The sequence below is a fragment of the Triticum urartu genome, chromosome 7A, assembly GCF_056163025.1.
Source record: "Triticum urartu cultivar PI428250 chromosome 7A, HENAU_Tu73, whole genome shotgun sequence".
In the NCBI taxonomy this organism is placed as follows: domain Eukaryota; kingdom Viridiplantae; phylum Streptophyta; class Magnoliopsida; order Poales; family Poaceae; genus Triticum; species Triticum urartu.
This window is the reverse complement of record NC_141879.1, coordinates 359,169,685-359,184,141: the sequence shown is the minus strand read 5'-3', so window position 1 is coordinate 359,184,141 and position 14,457 is coordinate 359,169,685. Positions and strand designations below refer to the sequence as shown.

Sequence of the window (14,457 nt, the reverse complement as noted above, 5' to 3'; positions counted from 1 at the left end):
TGCTTACATCCAGCCTCCAGCATGGTTTCATTTTTTGCAATACTACATGTGCACATGTATAAGTATTTTGAAGTTGCCTATTTTTTTACTAACCCTAGTTTTTTTCTAACAGATTATGTTCCCAGTTTTAGAGAACATTGACAAGACAAAGCCAGTGACAGGGAATCATTATTGGATTTTTAATGTGAACATTAGGTACCGACGTTTTGAGGTTCTTGATTCTTGGAGGACGCTCCAGAACAAGACTCTAGATGTTTGCGCAAGGAAAATGGTTGCAAGTTTTCGGGTTCTTTGGGAAGAGCACTACGCCATGTCTCACATCTCTATGGATGACTTTGGGCATACCAACATTGACGTTCCAAAACAAAAGACTTAGTAAGCATCCATTTTCACACATACTCTGCTTTGTTCAGATTTTCACAAGTGACAGTACTACATAGAGTAAACTAGCTAACTAGAAAACATTTATGTATAGGTTCGACTTTGGTGTTTTTGCTCTTACGATAGCAAACGGTTGGGAGGCAAGGGTTGTTCCAAAATTCACAGCTGAGGATGTTCCAAACATTAGGAAACAACTGACTGACACGTGGGTTGACAATGGGCACAACAAGGCTCCATGGAAAGCCATCTTCAAGTTAGCATAGGTCAGTTTTTTTATCCCCTCACGCGTACTGCATCATCAGCATTACTGCATCATCAGCATCATGGAAATGCATTTGAATTTTCTTGCATTGTGAATTTTGGACCACCGGGGGAGTTGCCTGTATAAGAACTTGGGCCAGGCAACTCAAATGGCATAAACAGACAATTAAAGATTCAATGTGAGACAAGTTACTCAGAAGAATCCATAAAAGATAAATAATACTCCCTCCTTTCCGGTCTATAAGGCTTATCTCAATTTTTTTTCATTTTTCCAATTTATAGGGCCCATCTTCATATTTTTTTAAGATTTCAAGGCGCATTAAATCTTCGCATGCAAAAATTAAAAAGAAACTCACCAATGCATGCAATGCTACTACTCATCTAGTGGTCAAGCATGCATGCACTGCAATTAATCCCAATTAATGCATCAATTTAGTTTGGGTAGTTTTGTAAAGTACGAGATACATTCCTCCACTCACCATATGCCTTGGTTGATGAGATTTCAGATTTGAGCCCTATAAACTGGAAAGGAGGGAGTATGATCATTACACAACCAGGAGATTATTGCATCTTCAGCATTACATAATCTTCTGCATGTAAGTTTTTGACCACTAGGGGGGAATTGCTTGTATACATTTTTTGCCAGGCAATACAAAGCACACAACAGACAACTCAAATATCATAACTAGGCAATTCAAATTACAATGTGAGGCAAGTTACTCAGAAGAGACCATAAATCAGAAATAATAGTTTAGGATGTTCAAACATATCAACTTGCAAAGACATAGTGGGATAGAAATTCAAATAACAGTTCAGACAAAGGACCATATAGGAAATAGCAATTTGTCAATGCCATTCAACATATCTTTCAGCCATCTGGTCATTGTGTGACCATCACACCAATCTGGTGGTGCACTACGCACCATTGTGGTTAAAAGACCCACAATAGCTACACTTGTTTTTCCTCTTCGGATGCAGCTCAAGTGCTGATTGAATTCTTCTTGACTTTGCCCTACCTTTTGTAGTTGATTTTGGATTGTCTCTAGGAATTGCAAGGCCAGGTGTGGTTGTAGGTCTTCCAAATTGTGGTTCAACCATCGAAGTACCTTGCGTGGCTGCAATAGCTGCATGTAGCGATGCAATACTGAGTGGCCGGTGTGCATGTCCACCTGGAGGTTGCACAATAGGAGACGAAAGTGCGTTGCCACTTTCTTCTTGCGTAGTTGAAGAACTGGGACGCTGTCCATACCCGCCATCAACTATTGCTGATGCTCCAGGCAATGGTGCAAGGCCAGGACTAGTCACATACATTGTGTTTGCTGCGTTAGACCCCCGGCGATGGTTGTATAGCCCCCATAGGTTGTGGTGCAGGCCAGGTTGCTGGTCTAGGACCCATAGGAGTTGGTGCAGGCCCTCTTGGTAGTGTTGCATCCCTCAAAAGCTGTGGCGCAACCCCTCTTACTGTTTGCGTAGGCCTTGTCATTGTCGACCCCCCAAAAAGGTGCGGTGCAGTTCCACTATTTACTGGCACATATCCCGAAAGTTGTTGTATATGCAACCAGCTTCGTACTAGAGGGCCCCTGGGCAGTGGTACGACCCCCTGGGCATTGGTGCAGCCCTCAACATTGTTTGTTGATGTCCACCTTCATTCATAGAGTTACCAGCTAGCGTTGCTGCATTTTTTCTCCGCGGTGCAGAAGTAGGTGGCTGCTGCCTAGGACCAGAAGATGCTTGTGCAGGTCCTTCAGGATGCACCGCAGGGCCGCTAGTTGCCCGAGTATTACTCAGTGGTGGTGTAGAACCACCAGTGGGCCCACTTGTGGGTGCTGTCGGCTTCTTCCTTGACATGTTGAGATTTTTGATTTCATGACGTGCACCACGCATATGTTTCTATACAACATCCGTCGCATCATCTGACGGACTAGCAACCCGAGCAATACTACCAAAATCCATCATCAAATTTGCATGCCTGAATTCTTTCTTCGACTGTGGTGGCATCTCATCGGGTTGATCTTCGACAACGGGGGGTGCATTGGAAATTGCCAAAGGTGTCCATCTTCTAAGTATATACTGCGCTGGGATTTCATCCACACCAAGTTGGTTGAAAACTTTCAAGATATGGCAGCAAAGCATGTCGTCCCTCTCAATCTTGCAACAGTCCAATATAGTCTCCAGCACTAGCTTCCACTGTGACAAAATAGTCCCTAGAACCATATTTAGCAACCCACTCTTGATTTGGGTAAACCTCATACAAGTTTTCACCATATGGTCGCACGTTGTACCTCGTAGTCAACTGAAACTCATCATGAAACTTCTCGTACAAGTCCCTAGTATATGATCCATACGCCTACTTCTCTATTGGGAAAGATGACCACATTTCAGTCTGCAAATGTCCCATCCTGTAATCTTTTGAACCCTCTCAGACTAGTATGTGTGTTTGGATTTTCTGATATTGCTTCACGAAGTTCAAAATGGACTTGTGTGGGTTCACATATCGCTTAAGGACAGCCTTGAACCCCTCGTTGCATTGAGTTGACTGCAAGAAAGGGAAGAATTAATTGGTGTTGGAAGTAATAGGGTACCCATGTTTCTGTGTATTTGTATAGATTCTCGAAGTGGGAGTCAGTCATAGCCTCATACTTCATCATCAGCTCACACCACGGATACGTCTCCAACATATCTATAATTTTTGATTGTTCCATGCTATTATATTATCTGTTTTGGATGTTTTATACGCATTAATATGCTATTTTATATGACTTTTGGGACTAACCTATAAACATATAGCCTAGTGTCAGTTCCTGTTTTTTCCTTGTTTTAGAGTTTGGCAGAAAAGGAATACCAAACAGAGTCCAAACGAAATGAAACTTTCGTGATGATTTTTCTTGGACCAGAAGACATCTAGAGGACTTGGAGTACACATCAGGGAAGCCACGAGGCACCCACAAGGACGGAGGGCGCGCCCCCACCCTTATGGGCCCCTCATGACTCCACCGCCCTATTTCTTCCGCCTATATATTCTCAAATACCCTAAAACCTTCCAGGAGAGCCACGAAACCACTTTTCCACCGCCGCAACCTTTTGTACCCGTGAGATCCCATCTAGGGGCCTTTTCCGATGTCCCGCTGGAGGGGAATTCGATCACGGAGGCCTTCTACATCAACACCATTGCCTCTCCGATGAAGCGTCAGTAGTTTACCACAGACCTACGGGTCCATAGCTAGTAGCTAGATGGCTTCTTCTCTCTCTTTGATTCTCAATACCATGTTCTTGGAGATCTATTCGATGTAATACTTTTTTGCGGTGTGTTTGCCGAGATCCGATGAATTGTGAATTTATGATTAGCTTATCTATGAATATTATTTGAATCTCCTCTAAATCCTTATATGCATGATTTGATATCTTTGCAAGTCTCTTCGAACTATCGATTTGGTTTGGCCAACTAGATTGTTTTTTCTTGCAATGGGGGAAGTGCTTAGCTTTGGGTTCAATCTTGCGGTGTCCTTTCCCAGTGACAGTAGGGGAAGCAAGGCACGTATGTATTGTTGCCATCGAGGATAACAAGATGGGGTTTTCATCATATTGGTTGAGTTAATTCCGCTACATCACGTCATCTTACTTAATGCGTTACTCTGTTCTTATGAACTTAATACTCTAGATGCAGGTAGGAGTCGGTCAATGTGTGGAGTAATAGTAGTAGATGCAGAATTGTTTCGGTCTACTTGACACGAACGTGATGCATATATTCATGATCATTGCCTTAGATATCTTCATAACCTTGTGCTTTTCTATCAATTGCTCGGCAGTAATTTGTTCACCCGCTGTAATATTTTCTATCTTGAGAGAAGCCTCTAGTGAAATCTATGGCCTCCAGGTCTATTTTCCATCATATAAGTTTCCGATCTACAATTTTACTTTCCTAATTACTTTCTTTGCAAATCTTTTACTTTCCGTTCCATAAACCAAAAATATTACGTTACCGTTTATCCATCTATATCAGATCTCACTTTGCAGATAACCGTGAAGGGATTGACAACCCCTTCGTCGCGTTGGGTGGAAGTTGGTGTTTGTTTGTGTAGGTATTCGGTGGCTTGTTGCATTGTATCCTACTGGATTGATACCTTGGTTCTCAAAACTGAGGGAAATACTTACTCTACTTTGCTGCATCACCCTTTCCTCTTCAAGGGAAAAACCAACGCAAGCTCAAGAGGTAGCAACCACCCTGCCTCAAATTCCTCTAGCATCAAGCTAAAGTCAACACAATTGTTGAAATCTTTGGACAAGCTAGGGTTTCGTCCCAACAATGCTCCAAGCTTCTCTTGTGCTTTTTTCATAATATGCCAGCGATAACAGCGTTGCACACTTGTAGGGAAGATCTTTTTAATTGACTGTGCCATTGCGATGTATTGGTCGGTTATGATGTTCGTGGGTGCTACATTATGCATTGCCTCAAGGAAGGTCTGGAATAGCCAATCAAAGCTTGACGCCAACTCTTGCCTAACAAAATCACATCCTAACATGAATGACTGCCCATGTCTGTTAATCCGAATGAATGGTGCAAAGGACATGTTGTACATGTTAGTCATATATGTTGTGTCAAAGGAGATGCAATCATGATAAGATTCCACATAGGCCTTCCTTGCTGCACCATCGACCCAGAAAATATTCTCAACCCTGTCCTCCTCATCATATTTTTTCTTGTAAAAAATTTGGATCCTCTTTTTGCTGATCTTTAAAGTAAGCAACTGTCTCGAATCATATCCCCTTCTCTTGTAGCATCCTTGTTCAAGACCGTCTTGAGGTTCCTAATGTGCTTAGTGGTATATGCTACTTCTTGAGCTTGCGTTGGTTTTTCCCTTGAATATGAAAGGGTGATGCATCAAAGTAGAGTAAGTATTTCCCTCAGCTTTTGAGAATTAAGGTATCAATCCAGTAGAAGACAACGCACAAGCCAACGAATACCTACACAAACAAACACCAACTTGCACCCAACGCAATAAAGGGATTGTCAAACCCTTCATAGTTATTTGCAAAGTGAGATATGATATAGATGGATAATCGTTAAAGTAATATTTTTTGGTATTTTTGGTTTATAGATCGAAAGTAAAAGATTGCAAAGAAAGCAAATAGGAAATTAAAATTGTAGATCGGAAACTTATATGATGGAAAATAGACCCCGGGGCCATAGGTTTCACTAGAGGCTTCTCTCAAGATAGAAAATATTACGGTGGGTGAACAAATATTGCCGAGCAATTGATAGAAAATCGCGAAGTTATGACGATATCTAAGGCAATGATCATGTATAGGCATCACATCCGTATCTTTCCTGATGTGCACTCCAAGCCCTCTGGATGTCTTCTGGTCCAAGAAAAATCACTGCAAAAGTTTCATTCCGTTTGGACTTCGTTTGGTATTCCTTCTTTGCGAAACTCTAAAACAAGGAAAAAACAGGAACTTGCACTGGGCTCTAGGTTAATAGGTTAGTCCCAAAAATAATATAAAATAGCATATTAATGCATATAAAACATCCAAAACAGATAATATAATAGCATGAAACAATCAAAAAATATAGATACGTTCAGGGTGTTAAAGTTAGAAGGTAGGGGTGGGGAGGGGGTGTGGTTTAAAATCTGCAGTCAAATTGAAGTTATGAAGATGAGTAAGGAAGGCCCCTTCTTCTAGTGGGATCCCTTGGTGTGATCGCAAATACTTAGTCAAACATGGTTTGTCAACCAACGGATGGTTGTGCTCGCCAACAAAGTAGATCACCTCCCATCTGCCATCTATTAGCTTCACAACCATCTTAGCTTTGCAACCAGTTTGCACAATTTTATCTCTTTTTCATTTCTTGCTCCTCTTTTTGGCTTTACTATCATCATCAACAAAGATAATATCCTCATCTTCATCATCTTTTGTTTGCTCAACAATGTCATCTAGCACAGGAATCTTTTCTGCCCCTCTGTCATCGACATCAGGCTTTCGAAACTTGTTGCAAACAAATTGTTGTTTTATCAAATCCCCAGTTTTCATATCCTTCCTTGAAGTATTCATTTTGACCAAAAAACCCATCTGCAAGGAATATGCATTGTAGTGCTCCTTGGCATCTTCGAAAGTATCAAACCTGATGCCCACATAATGCTCCTTGGGCTGCAACCAAGCTTCATCATCATTTTCAGCACCCAAACCATTACCAATAGTCCCACCAGTATCACCTGCAGCACCTGTGCCATCAAGGGTATGAGCATCACTCTCAGTTGCTACTGCTACAGGTACTTGTGTATTGCTTGGAGCCCCTCTCCCACAACTTGAGTGCGCATCTGTCTCCATTGCTTCTGCAGCAGCAACACCATCTTTTTGCATGATAGGAGGATTAGGTGATTCCGCCACAAATTCTGCATCTCCAACAACATGTTGTGTACAGTATGTAGGATCACCATTATTTTCATATGGTTCCTCATTCAGGTCAATCATTGTCAACCTGTTTATTTTTCAACATGAAAAAAAGGTAAAGCAAGTCAGCTGAATGATGCAAGCAAGTAGCACAGTAAATACAGGCAAGCCAATAACACATCCACCTAAGCACACCAGAATCAGAAGAATAATATCCATTTGTTTTTAAGGAAACATTTTGAGTATGATTACATAGGCTTTTTTGTGTGCATCATAATTTTTCTTCTCTCTTTTAAATGTAGGCAACTCTTTTTTATCTGCATGCCATCCAAGGTTTTCTCATGAAGCAAGTGTCCTTTAAGAGTCATTAAGATCGAGCATGGAATTCACACCAAAATCAGAGAGTGCAGCAGCATATTTATGTTAGAACTTTAAAACAACAGCAATTATGCGCAACAACGTTGTGCCTTTATGTGTAGTACTTGTGTTTCACCTATCTTCCGCACTAGCAACAAAACTATTGTGTTTTTTATGTTCAGTGTGTTCCGTATCCGCGTATTCATGTTCCAAGCGACGTAGAGGCTGAGATAAAATAGTTGCCATGGGGGTTTTCTCTGTACAGGAAATTTTTCTTGTCTTTTATTTTTTTGCAGGATCAAAATATCAAGTTTTTATCTATCTGCGCAAGCGTGGGAAGATAACACTTTTTGCAGAAACACCAGTTATAACTGAAGGTAATTAGAAACCCCATGATATCCTCTGCACTCTCTCACTTATCACCACTATTGAAACAACATACTTTTTAGCTTTTCTAAATGGTTTTGCTTTCACATCAGAATGTTATTTTGCAACACAAGTTGACACCATCCGCCATGTTTTAGCTAGAACAGAAACTTTTTGTTATTGTTGCCTACTAAGCATAAATTTCCATCATTTTTGCAAGTTGCAAAAGGTTCATGTTTTGTATGTTCCTTATTAGTGTCAGATATGTCACATTTTTTGCTAAAGTTTTGTGTATCTTACATAAGCACCACTAGTTGCTCAACGACAACACTGTTTTTGCTTGAATAGCTTTCAATTTTTTCTACAAGAGTTGTTATGAGAGTATAGATTTGTTACACAAGTTGCTTCCATCAGTCTAGTTTTTTACCCCACAATAGCATCTTCTTGATTGTGTGTATCTTATATAACTACCTCAGATGCCTGATAATAAGACTATTTTTGCCCAAACAAGATGAGCAGATTGCCAACTTTAACTTGAGCACAGAAACAACAGATCTATCCATCACTTTTTTAGGGTTTTTGATTTGATTTTAGGGTTTTTTACAATGTGTTCTTTTGTTCTTATGCATCAGGGAAGCAGGAGAGATGCAGCAAACCAAAGACATGTTGGATGAACAAGAGTAATTTTGTACATGAGGATAGCATAAGGGAAAAAGTAAGGGAAAATGTGAGCAATTTTTTGATGGATTGCCTCTGTGCTTCTTCTCTAACAGCCCTTCCTGCATTTCTCTGGTTTCTTCTATGATTTTTTAGCCTTTTGTGGTCGCCATTGCAGGGCTATGAAGGTTTTAAGATCTAGGATGGTGGAACTGGCCCCTTTTCTTGCTTTCTTTCTTGGGGAAGAAGAAGATGCGGTGGAGAGGGTCTGGCTGCAGGCGTCTCAGGGCCGAGCGAAAGCTGGGGTGGGGGTTGGCGGGGTTCAGTAATCACGTGAGAGGGTTGGCGGGGCTGGGGGCTGGCGGAGGACCAGGTTTTCTAGCGGGGGGATTCTCTTTCCTTTTTTGCGATATGGGGGGACAAGGACTTCCCTTTTTTGGGAGGCTGCCAGGGAATGCTAGGGAGCAGCCGACTGCTCCCTAGACGCGTCCAACTTTTTAACAACACATCATATTTTACATATCTCTACTCCTAATGGAGGAGTTCGTACGTCATTCGTTCGGTACCCACGCTCCCCATCGATCCTCCTAATGGAGGAGTTCGTACATCGTTCGTTCTCTACCCACGCTCCCCATCGATCGTTCCACCCCACCGATTTTTTCAACAACATCCCAGTTTCACCTCCGGTTTACAGGAAAAAAACCCAGAAAATAGAACAGCCCTACCCACCGCATGCACGCACACCTCACGATCCCCAACTATCGCCGGACCTAACAAGGGTCCACCACGTTAGGGCATTACACTAGGTGCGATCAAGATGCGATCGCAACTGCTAGGGTTTCGCTCACGGGGGTGATTTCTTACTGGCGGCTGTAACTAAGGATTACGTGATCCATCGGTTGCCTAGTCGCCAGATCGTGTGTTCGTTGTCTGGCAACTTGCTTGGCTGCCGCGCTGGGGCAACGGCAGGAAGCATGGCACATGACAAGGGACCCCCAATTGGATGGTGTCCCGATCCTCGGTGAGGGATGATGCGCGCTTCTCTGTAAGGATGGATGGCTCATCTTCACCTAGAAGGAAGACTAGGGGCTGATCATTGAGGACAAGCCAAGTGTTCTATTATTCGTCATGCTATTGAGCACAGGAGGGCGGGGCGATGTCGGCGATCTGGACCAACATGTAATCCCATTCATCTCCCCACCTTTCCTTCTTCCCGTTGACCAGGTCCTCATTCTTTGTGTTCTTGAGCTACATGTATATGTACGTGCAAAGTTAAGAACTTCACCTGTTGGACTTTGGGTTGCTGGGACGAAACAGACAACAAGAATAGCATGGAGAAGGGATGTTCTCTCAAGGACCAAGAGGGTCCACTTTCTCTAAGTGGTGCCAGCGCGGCTTGGCCGCACGCCGCTGCGGCCTGTCGAGTCCACTCCTGCTCACTAGCGATGGCAGCGAGGCTAAAAACGTCCTAGGGATCCTACCAGTACAGGTGCACGACTGGGATGATGTCGTGAGGGCACCTTGAGTTGTTGCCTCTTGCCATTGCTCACCTTTTGCCTTTCTATTGGATGGAACGGGAAGCCTGGCAGCTCCTGGGACGGTGCCACCCTCCATCAGTTAGACCAGCTAGGTCTACGCACACTCTATTGATTAGCTAACAAACTAGAGCACGTTAGCTAGCTTGAGTAGTCCAAGTTTGGTATTTAACCTATTAATTCTTGGATGAGTGTGTTTGGAGGCGAGAAGGAAATCTGTTACTTTGCAAATTCCAAGTCTTGTCGTGACTATTATTACACGTCAAACATATAGTAATGCGAGTGTGAGTGTGTTTTGAATTCCCAATTGTTAAGTTCTGGTGATTAACTGACCGGGGATTCAGTTTGGATAGCTACCCAGGGTATGAATGTGATCAGTGTGACTGATTGTGATTTGTTTAGTGGTGAAAATGTAGGAATTAATTTGTTTCATCGATTTTGTACTTGCATTTGGCCATAGAATCTAGTTGGGGTAGCATATGCCTAGAATTTACTTAACCACAGTTTTGAGAAATTTTCGAAAGTTGTTTATTTGTTCTATTAAACATGGTGGAATTTCCTTATAATTGCGGGCATTTGGTTCAAAATCTAATTTCCTATTGTTAACCGATAGCATGGATATCACTAATTATCATCATGATGTCCATAAAAAAATCATCATGACGTGTCGAATCCTCGAGCACTCATTTGGATGTTGATGAATCTATATCACAACTTCTGTTGAATTTTCATGGTTGGAGATACCGCAGGAATTCTGATTCAGCAAGGCCCTCATTGAAACAATGGAGGAGATGGTGCTCAGTGGTGCGCTCAGCAAGAGTTCGCCTCTCCCATAGTACGTCCGACATCTGCTGATTTGGCAGGGCCCTCATGGGAACAAGGTACGTCCGACATTTGCTCTTTTGTGAATCAACCCATAGGCCCTTTAATAGTTGTGAGTTGCTGGGTGTTTTCGTGGGCTTCTTGTTTCTTTCAGTCCATGAAAGACGCATTAATTGGAGCACCAGGTCAAGAACAAGGCCTTCTTCAAGGTACTGCTACTTGTTATTGTAGTTGTACTGATGCAGCTCAGCTAAAAATCTCCTGCCTTCTCTTTGATGCCATGATGATTTGTGTGCTTAATTAAGTAAATTACATTTTGGCGCATGTTATTTTCCATGTCGCCATAAGGCATTGTTCTTTTGGGACATGCATAGGGGTGCTTTGTACCGGTACATAACTTCGTGACAAAAACAAGATCAAATTTTTTAATTGTAGGCTCTGAATTATTAAAAAGATATGAAAAATTAAACTATTAATTTCTTTGCAGGGGAATTAGCCATTTAGTATTTCACTAAATAACTATGGACTAGCTACTATTTTTAAAATGGGATGCTTATTGGACTAGGGACGTGTGATATTTTTCTCCCATTGCAAAGCTAAACCAGGATGTGTCATCTTTGTAGTTTACATATTTTTTCAATGTGCTGGCACACATTTTGAGGCATCAATTTCAGTTAAGTCGTTGTCCCATTCTGCACAAGACTGCCAAAAACCATTGCTGATACCACTCTACATTGGACCTACACAGTCATTAGTTTGTCACACAATGGTCTGTCTTTTGTAATGTGACATTATGGCTAACTGTTTGGTTTAAATTATGGCTGGTAGGTGTCCTTGGATGCTGCAAATTTTATTAACCTAACTACTTGCTATTTGCTCGGTTCAGGTAGGTGTCCTTGGATGCTGCAAATTTTATTAACCTAACTACTTGCTCTTTGCTCGGTTCAGGTAGGTGTCCTTGGATGCTGCAAATTTTGTTAACCTAACTACTTGCTATTTTGCTCGGTTCAGGGTGCAGATAAACTAATGGAGCTACCAAGAGTCCTATCATTTGAAGGCAGAACATTGAACATATTTGTGATCGAACACTCGAGACAACTCTTAATGAGTTATAGCAACTGAAGAGTGAATATTTGCGTAGGATGCAACAAAGCTACATGGCATGAGATTATTGAATGCGTTGAGTAATCTGGAATGGCAATACTTTTGGTTAAACAGATGCTCTTGAGATTATTTCTCATGCCAACATGGTATGCCCGAGTGAAAAATGTGCCACCATGTCTTCTTAGAGGAGGTTTCTGGTTGGATAAATGAGAAGGCCGCGATGCCTATTTGGGCTAAGATGACTCCTAACATTGCTGGTATTACAGAGGGAACTTGAGCTTCCATAATACATCTATATATTGAGTAATTGGCAGTCACATTTTTTATTAGAACAATTGAGTTCGTACCAAAAATCCCCGTCGCAATGCTGGTTGTTGTTCGCACACGAACACGTCACCGTGTACCCTCGATGCCGAGGGTGATGCACCGCAGCTCATGTCGAAGGAGACCCGGCCGGAAGCGCGGTACGCAGGCAATCCGGCGGACGCTTTTGAAGACCCGAAACCCCGCACGCCCGGGAGGGACCCCGTCTGGACGCGCGGCGGCTATGGGCTGCCCTAGGTCGACCTAATCGCCCCTAGGGCCTCGAGGTTCGCCGCCCTGCAAAGAAGAAGAACAAACGAAGAACGAGGAAGAAGAAGAACTAGGGTTAAGGAGAAAGGATAAAAGATAAAAAGTGGTAGATGAATTGATCGATTGTGTGTTGTTCAATCGACCGTCACCCCTTAGATATATAATAGGCGGCTGGACTTCCCATGTAAGGAAAATGTTTGGATTCACGTCCACAACCCTAATCGAACCCGGATTGGTTTTGTCCGAACTTTCCAAAACTGTTCGGTTTAAACTGGCTGCACCTTGCGGGTCCTTTTTGTGGTGGTAAACAATCTCGGATGGAAACGAGCCTAGAAGCAATCTTGACCGTTTCAACGAGACGAACGACTTTCATGTTGAACGTTTTTTGATTTGAGGCCATCTTCTGGGCCAAAACGGTCACACAGAACACCTGTTCGCTCGCGCTACCCATCAGACCTATGTCTGGTGGGGCGCGCCACATCTCCCTCATGACAAGGCTGCACTCCGATAGATCTAACTTTTGCATACAAACTCGGATTGGGACGATTTTTATATCAAAATCAACCGTTTCGACGAGACGAAGACAATTCGTGTTGATTATTTTTCCATATGAGGACATATTAATTGGGTTTAAAGCCATTCTTTAATCTGGTGTCAACATGAGCATCTCTGAAGTTGTCATAACTTTTGCATCCGAACTCCATTTTAGACCATCTTCATATTCATCTTGATCTTCTCGAAGAGAGCCATCTCATAGTGACTTTCAATAATAAGTTTGAATTACTCTTGACATAGCTTCAAGCCACTCTTTATAAACGTGCCACTTTTGAGTGTCAACACATGCCCCCCTGTTTTTCGGTAAAGCTAGCGTGCCGAAAAATAACTTATACCAAGTTTGTTCTAAGGACGATGTCAACACTCCATCGGCCATTTATATGTCCTTAGGACGATAAGTATATATCGACCATAACTTGTGTGAACTTTCTGATGCAAACTTGGGTGAAACCTTCTCAGCTTCATTAAAAATCCAGTGATAAAGTACCATAGATATGTATCTCAAGGTCATCCTCCGAACCATATTGTTCACCCTTTTGCTAGGATTTTGTAGATAATCAACAATACTTTCTCCAATCCTTACTCTCGCCTGCATAAAAATTTCATTAGTGGCCGAAGCTATGGACTTCGGTTCGGTCTTACCTATATTGACGAGACTAAACATCGGCTATTGAGAGAAATGCAATACAACATGATTAACATAGTAGCCGGATGTTTGCTGTGCCAATTCTTTCGAATTGTCATGTCTAAATATATGAACAATTTTAAAGCAAACCAAGGTAAATTTTGCATCTAGACATACCCCAAGATAAACTATGAGTGATTCGTCAAAACATTGATAAACCCTGAATATTTGTTGCACTACTCATAACGAATCACCGAAAGCCTCAGTATGTATAGCACCTATAGCAATTAAAAGACTCAATCCGAATAACAATGCATATTCAGCTTTCATTAATCATGCATAAAAATATTCTAAGAGGCATAGGGCTTAAAAAACAGTACCATAAAGAAATATATAAACAACACCAACACTTTGGCCATTGCTACAAATTGAACCATCAAAACATAATCTCCATAGTACTAGAAAGACAAGGCTAATATCAAAATTATGCATGTCATTAATCCGATGTTTAGTAATAAAATCAGCTATGATTTGGCCTCTTATAGATCTCAGAGATGCATAAGCCAAATCATATCCAAACAAAGTATAAGCTCACTAGCCAATTCTGCAACTATGAATTGGCCTATGCAGCATACATTCAATGACATCGGTCACTATGTCCTAACTCCATTCAATCATAATATAGGCATACATATAAATTTCCATGAGCACGTACCTTGTCTCGCTCTCCAATTGAATTAAGGACGATGTTAGAATACTACACTGGCCATGTACTGACATACTCTTAGGACGATAGATAAATATCGGCCATTACCATGTAAACTTCATTCA

General features: G+C 41.9%; 1 pseudogene; it reads right to left on the bottom strand.

Annotated features, from left to right (window-relative positions):
* Positions 1-5,374: 5,374 nt before the first annotated feature.
* LOC147959599 (protein FAR-RED IMPAIRED RESPONSE 1-like) lies at positions 5,375-7,113 on the bottom strand (annotated as a pseudogene).
* Positions 7,114-14,457: the final 7,344 nt, after the last annotated feature.